The following is a 6,975-nucleotide window of genomic DNA, read 5'->3' as shown; positions in this document are numbered from 1 at the left end:
GGAGCTTGATGCTTTCCTTGGGCAAGTAGCGAGGGGTTTGGGGCAAAGTCACATGCAGTGCACTCCACCAACGCCAGCCCGGATCCAGAGTCGCCATCCTCCCCGCCGCCTACGGGAGGGGCCGTCGCTCCTCCCCTCTCCCCCGCGGCCGCCCGGCGGCCCCGCCCTGAGGGCGGCTCCCGCCCGCGCCCTGCCCACCCCAGCCCGGCGACCTCGGCGCCCCTGCCCCGCAGCCAGGAGCCAGCTGAGCACAGCTGGACCCAGCAGCCGCCGTCGCCAGCGCCTCAGCAGCAGGTAGGGGAGGGGAGCGACCACGACCCTGGGGCATCTGGGGATCCCGGGCCTCTGGGTCCTTCTCCCTCCTCTCGCGGTCCGGTCCAAGGAGAGTTGGATTGGGGGCTTAGGGCAGGGGAGGAGGAGGTTCAGGCCTCCACCCACAGGCGCCGTTTGCTGCAAGCACCTGAACTAACTTTGACCCACTTCGCGCGGTTGGGGTTAAGTGGGCCCGGGGTCACCCCTGCACTCGCTTGCCGGCGGTCTCCAGCCCGCGGGCTGGGCGGTGGCTCCGCTGGGCGGGTCTGCTCCGCGGATCCTGGACTCCAGGGTTAACGCCTTTGCCTGCGCTCCCCCGACGATGAGGAGCCCTCGACCTCCTTCCTCTTTCAGGGCCCAGGGCTGTTAGAAAGCACTTCCTTCTACTCCGGAATCCGCTTGCACTTGCTACCTGTCGGTACTGTCTCTTCCCCCGCCCAGCAGAGTATGTTCTCTTCCCTGACGCACACGGAAACTCCTTTCAGAGTTGAAGACAGTGATGGGAATCTCCCTTTCTCTCTAGGGCCCCATCTCTTCTTGGGTCCAAACGCCCCAGATCGTGATTTCAGCAGTGTTTCCTGGCTTAGTGCAGGCCGGCTGCTCTGGACAGTGGCCAGAAGGAAACCTGGGTCCTTGGAGACTGTTGGGGATGCAGGGGACATTGGCTGCTTCTGCGGCCCCTCATCTGCCCAGACATCCACTCCTTATCCTGCTTTTTCATCTTTCTCAGAGCAGAGAGGACATCTTTACAACACCCAGATCTCTGTAGAGCCAAGGACATTCTGGGCTGCCCTGGGGGGTAACTGCTTTTCGTGGAAGGCAGGGCCTCTGGGGGCTTTTCTGAGGCTTAATCCTGCAGGTCCTGTTCTCCCAGGACCATGTTTTTGACCACGGCACTGTGAACTCTTCCCGCACTTTACTTTACAGTGACTATAGCTTGTTGGAGTCTCCCCGCAGGCCTGTTCGTTCCACAGTTGAGAAAACTGAAGGGCCTGAGAGTTTGTGACTGGCTGATAGTCACACAATGAGGAAGGGGCAGGGCTGGGACCCAGTTCCAGGCCTCACTTAGCTGACTCCTTCTAGCTGGTGGGACTCTTTCTTGAGTCTCGAGTTCCCTTCACAAAGAAACTGAGCACTGCAGCAACACCCCTGCACCAACACACACCCACATGTTGGGGTGCTGGCTGGTGTTTCTTGGGGATGTTAATTAAGGGGTAGAGGCCTTGGAACAAAGGAGGTGGGCTGGGAGTGGGGACAGTTGGCATCCAGCTCCCTCGAAACTCCATTTTCCTCTTTGGGGCCTCGCTATTTATAAATGCCAGGGAAATTGTAAACAGCCAGGGGAGCTTGGATTGGCACCCAAGTGAGTTGGGTGAGTTTCACAGCAGCAAATATTTCCGTGTGAATCAAGGAAAGGAACTTAGCTCCAGAATTTTCCATAGTCTTTTTTATTGTGGACTAACATGAATCTGGAAAAGCAAGCGGCTCCCAGGAGGAGGCTGTAGGCGTTTCCTCTCATGGCATTTCCTTCCTTCCCTCCTTCCTTGATTTAGCGCTCTTCTGGGCCCATGTTCTGTGTCTTACCCTGTGAGGGGCCCCAGAGCCTTGAGGAGGACAAAGCTATTTGTCCTCAAGATGCTTCTCATCTATAGTGGTTGGAACAAACATGCAATACTGAGAGATGCTTCAGCCTAAAGGGGTGATTAAGTCTGTCTGGCCGACCCAGGCCTTGGAGATGAGTAATAGTTTTCCAGGGGATAAAGCGATTGGGGAAAAGGCATTCTAAGAAGCTGGAACAGCTCATGCAAAGGCACTGAGGTTTTCTGAACAATCGACGTGGCTAGAATGGCAGATGAGCGAAAGAAAGGTGGAGTGGTGGGAGTTGAGACTGTAAATCAAAATGGAACTAGATTGTAAACTAAGGGCTTGGAATTACTTTATCCTGAAGGCAGTGATCAAAACTCTCATTAATCTTGTGGCTGATGTAGCAGATGCATTGGAAGGAGCTAACTGGAGGCAGGGAGATCCTGAGGAGGCTGTTGGATGGTCAAGAGAGTGCAGGTCTGAACCAGAGCAGAGACCACGGAATGGACTAGAGTGGCAGATTCTGGAAGCCCAGCTGAAGAACCTGTCAGACCCTGCAGTAAATTTCATCTAAAAGCAGACAATAGGCTTGTAGCTATTGGATAAGGTTGCTGTTATTCTGAGTTGTTCAGTGTTGGGTTTTACTTTTAAAGCAAAAGAATATTGTTAAAGATTCAAACGTAAAGAAGAGTATAGAGTGGGCTTCATCCCTCTAACCCGCTTCTTTCCCAAGAGGTGGCCCCTGTTGACAGCCTTGTGTGCACTTCTGCCAAGCTGGCACAAGCAAGAGCTGTAGACTGGATGCCTTCACACTTCTTAGCCATCCAGTGCCAGAGGGTCACTTCTCCCCATTCCATGTGGGCAGTTTGTGTCTCTCATGAGAAGTTGCCAGGTCATGGAGATGATTTCTGCATGGTCTGTCATCCTTTGCTGAGGCATTGGTCTCTGGTTTTCTTCAAGAAAACTTTACAGCCTGTATCTAGTCTCTGAGCATGTATATTTGGTTGTTAGAGATTGTAGGACTAAGAGAAGTTAGACACACTGACCTAGGAGTGGAGCTGTAGTCTGAGTTCTTCTGAGTGACCTTGGACAAGTCCCAGTTTGTTGGGCCTCAGTGACCTCATCTGTAAAATGGAGATGTTGGTCTCCGTGATAATAATAAAAAGCTACCTTTTAGTAAAACAAGCACTGGAACATTAATTACTTTGTTGGTTCCTCACAACCGTTCCTCTAAGGTAGCTGCTATTATCCGCTTTTATAGAGGAGGTAACTGAGGCTCAGAGAGGCTAAATAACGTACCTCGGGTTGTGAGGCTGTTAAGTGTCAGTGACAGGATTCTGGAGGTCTGACTGTAGAGCTGTAGCTCTTAATCGCTGCACTAAATGTTCTCCTGGAGGTTCTGTTTAGTCCTGACATGATGAGAACTGAGGGGGAGTTTTGCTGTGGCTGTGACGAGGGATGCAAATCAGTGTGTGTGGCTTGGGGAGCTCAGCTCTGCAGCATACAGGCCTGGAGGGGCCTCTTGGGACTGTGCGTAAACTCATGCTTTTCTGTACTGTCTACAGGACTCCAGAGTGTAGGTCCATCTCCCCTTCGTTTTAGGGAATTCAGGCTCTGAGAGGACACAGACTTGCCCAGGGTCACTCAGAGAGTTAGCAGGGGGCCCAGCCAGGCCCAGTCTCCCTCCTTTCACCATTTGAGCCCATGCTCTGGAAAGCTTTCTGAGGAAGCCAGGAAGAGTGGGCACCCCTCTTGCCCCACGGTTATTTCCTGAGAAAATGCTGGCAGAAGCAGGGAAAACCAGGTCCCAGGAGCTGTGCATTTTGGGGGGGGAGGGAAAGAAAGAGACCAGTGTTCAGGCAGCTGGGGGATGTTAAGTAAAAATATCTCCTCCCTTTCAACTGAGTGAGCCTGTGTCATATTTCAGCCTGGTGTGGTTTGAGAGTTTGGAGACCACAGGCAGGCTGGGTTCCTGCTGCTCTCTGGCTTTTCTTCCCCACTCTCCACCCCCCGGCTGTAGACTGACTGCTCTCCCCTGCCCTGCCTGGGACCACATCAACAATTTAAGGGCAGGGCACAGGACAGCAGTAGGTGTGGTGGGCAAGGCTGGACAGCAGAAGGACTGGGCTTGGGTCCTGGTTTTGCCACTGACAAAATACTGGGTGACTTGAGCTAATCCTTTCCTTCCTCTGGGCCCTGGTGTCCTCCTGGCACTAGGGGGGTGGATAGAATAACGTCAGGCTTTCCCAGCTGTGGTGGCCTCTGAGTCAGAGAGCTTTGTGCTCAGTGCAGGAACATGGGACCCGCACATCTGTAAGCATAAAGTGAGCCCACAGCAATCATTTTTGTTTAAGTGACTTGCACCAGTGCCAGCTGGAGATTCAGCTACTGTTCATAAATTTGGTCTTTGTGTGTTGAATTGGTTGCCCATTTTACAGATAAGGAAGTTGAGGCCTAGGATTCATTCATGTATCCTAGTCCCTGTTCTATAAGCAATAAGGATGAGGGCCCCTGTCTGTAGTATTCTTACTGTCTGTGTTCACTTTTTGTCTTCACCGCCTTGTTTGATCTTTTAACAGCTCTACTAGGGGGGAGATATTGACTCAGTTTTACAGATAAGGAAACTGAGGTTCAGCCTAGAGAGCTGAAATGCCTTACTTTCTCTTTTTTGAGCCTCACGGTAGCCCTGAGGTTGTTATGGGTCCCATTTCACAGATGAGGAAACCGAGGCCTGGAGATGTGAGCTCTCATGCCCAGGGGTCCCCAGGGACCACATGGCCAGTTAGGTTCCTTCCCAGGCCCCCCATCCTACTCCTTCCAGTACCTTGCTGATTCTGCCTCAGAACCTCTTACATTCAATGCCTGGACTCAGGGATAACAGTTTTCTTCCTGGGCTGTAATGTATCCCTGAAACATGCTCTTCCCAAGGGGGCTCCAGCAGCAGTTAGAGCCGCAGAGCTTCTCAGGGAACTCGGATGAAGGCGCCACCACACCAGTGGGAGTGGATTTATTTATTCTGCTATTCGGTTAAGCAAACAACCTTATTTCTTTCCAGCTTCAGCAAGGATATCATCTGGGCTCCGCTTATTTGCCAGACAAAGAATATATACCCGGTATATGTGAGCCTTCAGGGTGGGGCTTGGCCCTTAATTTTCCTTTTATAGTGGCTGTGGCTGTGCTGGGCCCTTGGTGGGTACTCAGTAAATACTAGTTAATTTTGGGGGAGTGGCAAAGTGGTATGGGTGGGATACCCATGGGATATGGTTACTTTTCCCCACCTCCTCCAATGACTTTTTTCTTGTTCTAAATATAACTCTTTATGACAGAAAATGTAGAAAATAAAAATAGCATAAAAAAATAAGAACTGTGCATAATTCTGCCAACATGAGATAATCACCGCTAACATTTGGGTGCATTTCCTTCCTGATATTTTCAGCACATTTTTTTTTTTTTTTTACCCCCATATAATTGTGGTCATACCACGTTTGTAATCTTCTATTTCAGTTTTTTTCCAACGTTATAACATAAATATTTTTTCATGTTATTTAGTACTCTAAATTTAATTTTTAAAAGAGTTTTAAAAGTATACTTACTCAGCCATAAAAAGAAACGAAATAGAGTTATTTGTAGTGAGGTGGATGGACCTAGAGACTGTCATACAGAGTGAAGTAAGTCAGGAAGAGAAAAACAAACACCATATGCTAACACATATATATGGAATCTTAAAAAAAAAAAAAGTCATGAAGAACCTAGGGGCAGGATGGGAATAAAGATGCAGTACTACTAGAGAATGGACTTGAGGACACGGGGAGGGGGAAGGGTAAGCTGGGACGAAGTGAGAGAGTGGCATGGACATATATACACTACCAAATGTAAAATAGATAGCTAGTGGGAAGCAGCCGCATAGCACAGGGAGATCAGCTCGGTGCTTTGTGACCACCTAGAGGGGTGGGATAGGGAGGGTGAGAGGGAGACGCAAGAGGGAGGAGATATGGGGATGTATGTATTATGTATAGCTGATTCACTTTGTTATAAACCAGAAACTAATACACCGTTGTAAAGCAATTATACTCCAATAAAGATGTTAAAAAATAAATTATTAGAAAACAAAAGTATACTCTACCTAAGTAGATAAATGCATGTTTATTTAAAATCTTTCATTCCAATAGTCTGGGGGAATTAAAGAAGTGAAATAATGCATTTTATTTGTAAAAAACAAGTTTTACATTTTTATTATTAAAATGATCAATGCTGACCTGATTTTTTATTATTCTCTATTATTGTATCTATGGTGTGAATTGTTCACTTAACTGATCCTGTATTATTAGGCATCCAGGCTGTTTATAAACAATCCTGCAATGAACATTCTAGTGCATAAATTATTCCTCTTTCATTATTTTCTACAAGAGAGCCCAAGAAATGAAGCTGTTGGGTCAAAAATGATGTATTTACAGCTTTTGCTACATTTTGCCAAATTGCCACCCTTGAAAGATTGTAGCAGTTCTTTATTTCCACCAGCCATTCACAAGGGTGGCAGCATTCTTTAAGGAGCGTTGGAAGCTGGTTATCAAAAGGCAGGCTGTCCTGTTAGAAGGCTCAGGGACCATTTCCCTGAAGCATCTACTTCATTTCTTCATTTAGCAAATACAGGCATAACTTGGAGATATTGTGGGTTCGATTCCAGATCACTACAATAAAGTGAATATCGCAATAAAGCGCGTCACACAAGGTTTTTGGTTTCCTAGCTCATGTGAAAGTTATGTTTACACTATACTGTAGTCTATTAAGTGTGCAATAGCATTCTGTCTAAAAAAAAAATGTACATACCTTAATTCAAAAATGCTTTATTGCTAAAAAATGCCACCCATCATCTGAGACTTCAGCGAGTCGTAGTAGTAACAGCAAAGATCATTGATGAGGGCTTCCCTGGTGGCGCAGTGGTTGAGTGTCCGCCTGTTGATGCAGGGGACATGGGTTTGTGCCCCGGTCCGGGAAGATCCCACATGCTCGGAGCGGCTGGGACCGTGAGCCATGGCCGCTGAGCCTGCGCGTCCGGAGCCTGTGCTCCGCAACGGGAGA

General features: G+C 48.7%; 1 protein-coding gene across 1 annotated transcript in view; it reads left to right on the top strand.

Annotated features, from left to right (window-relative positions):
* The first annotated feature begins 235 nt into the window (after positions 1-235).
* GSN (gelsolin) overlaps positions 236-6,975 on the top strand; it is a 58,365-nt gene continuing 51,625 nt past the window's right edge. The window contains exon 1 of the mRNA XM_007451476.1: positions 236-294. The gene's annotated coding sequence lies outside the window, so the exon portion shown is untranslated. The remainder of the gene's footprint in view (positions 295-6,975) is intronic.

The sequence above is a fragment of the Lipotes vexillifer genome, unplaced genomic scaffold (assembly GCF_000442215.2).
Source record: "Lipotes vexillifer unplaced genomic scaffold, Lipotes_vexillifer_v1.1 scaffold588, whole genome shotgun sequence".
NCBI lineage: Eukaryota > Metazoa > Chordata > Mammalia > Artiodactyla > Lipotidae > Lipotes > Lipotes vexillifer.
Note: the sequence above shows the minus strand (reverse complement) of the source record. Positions and strands in the feature narration are given on the sequence as shown.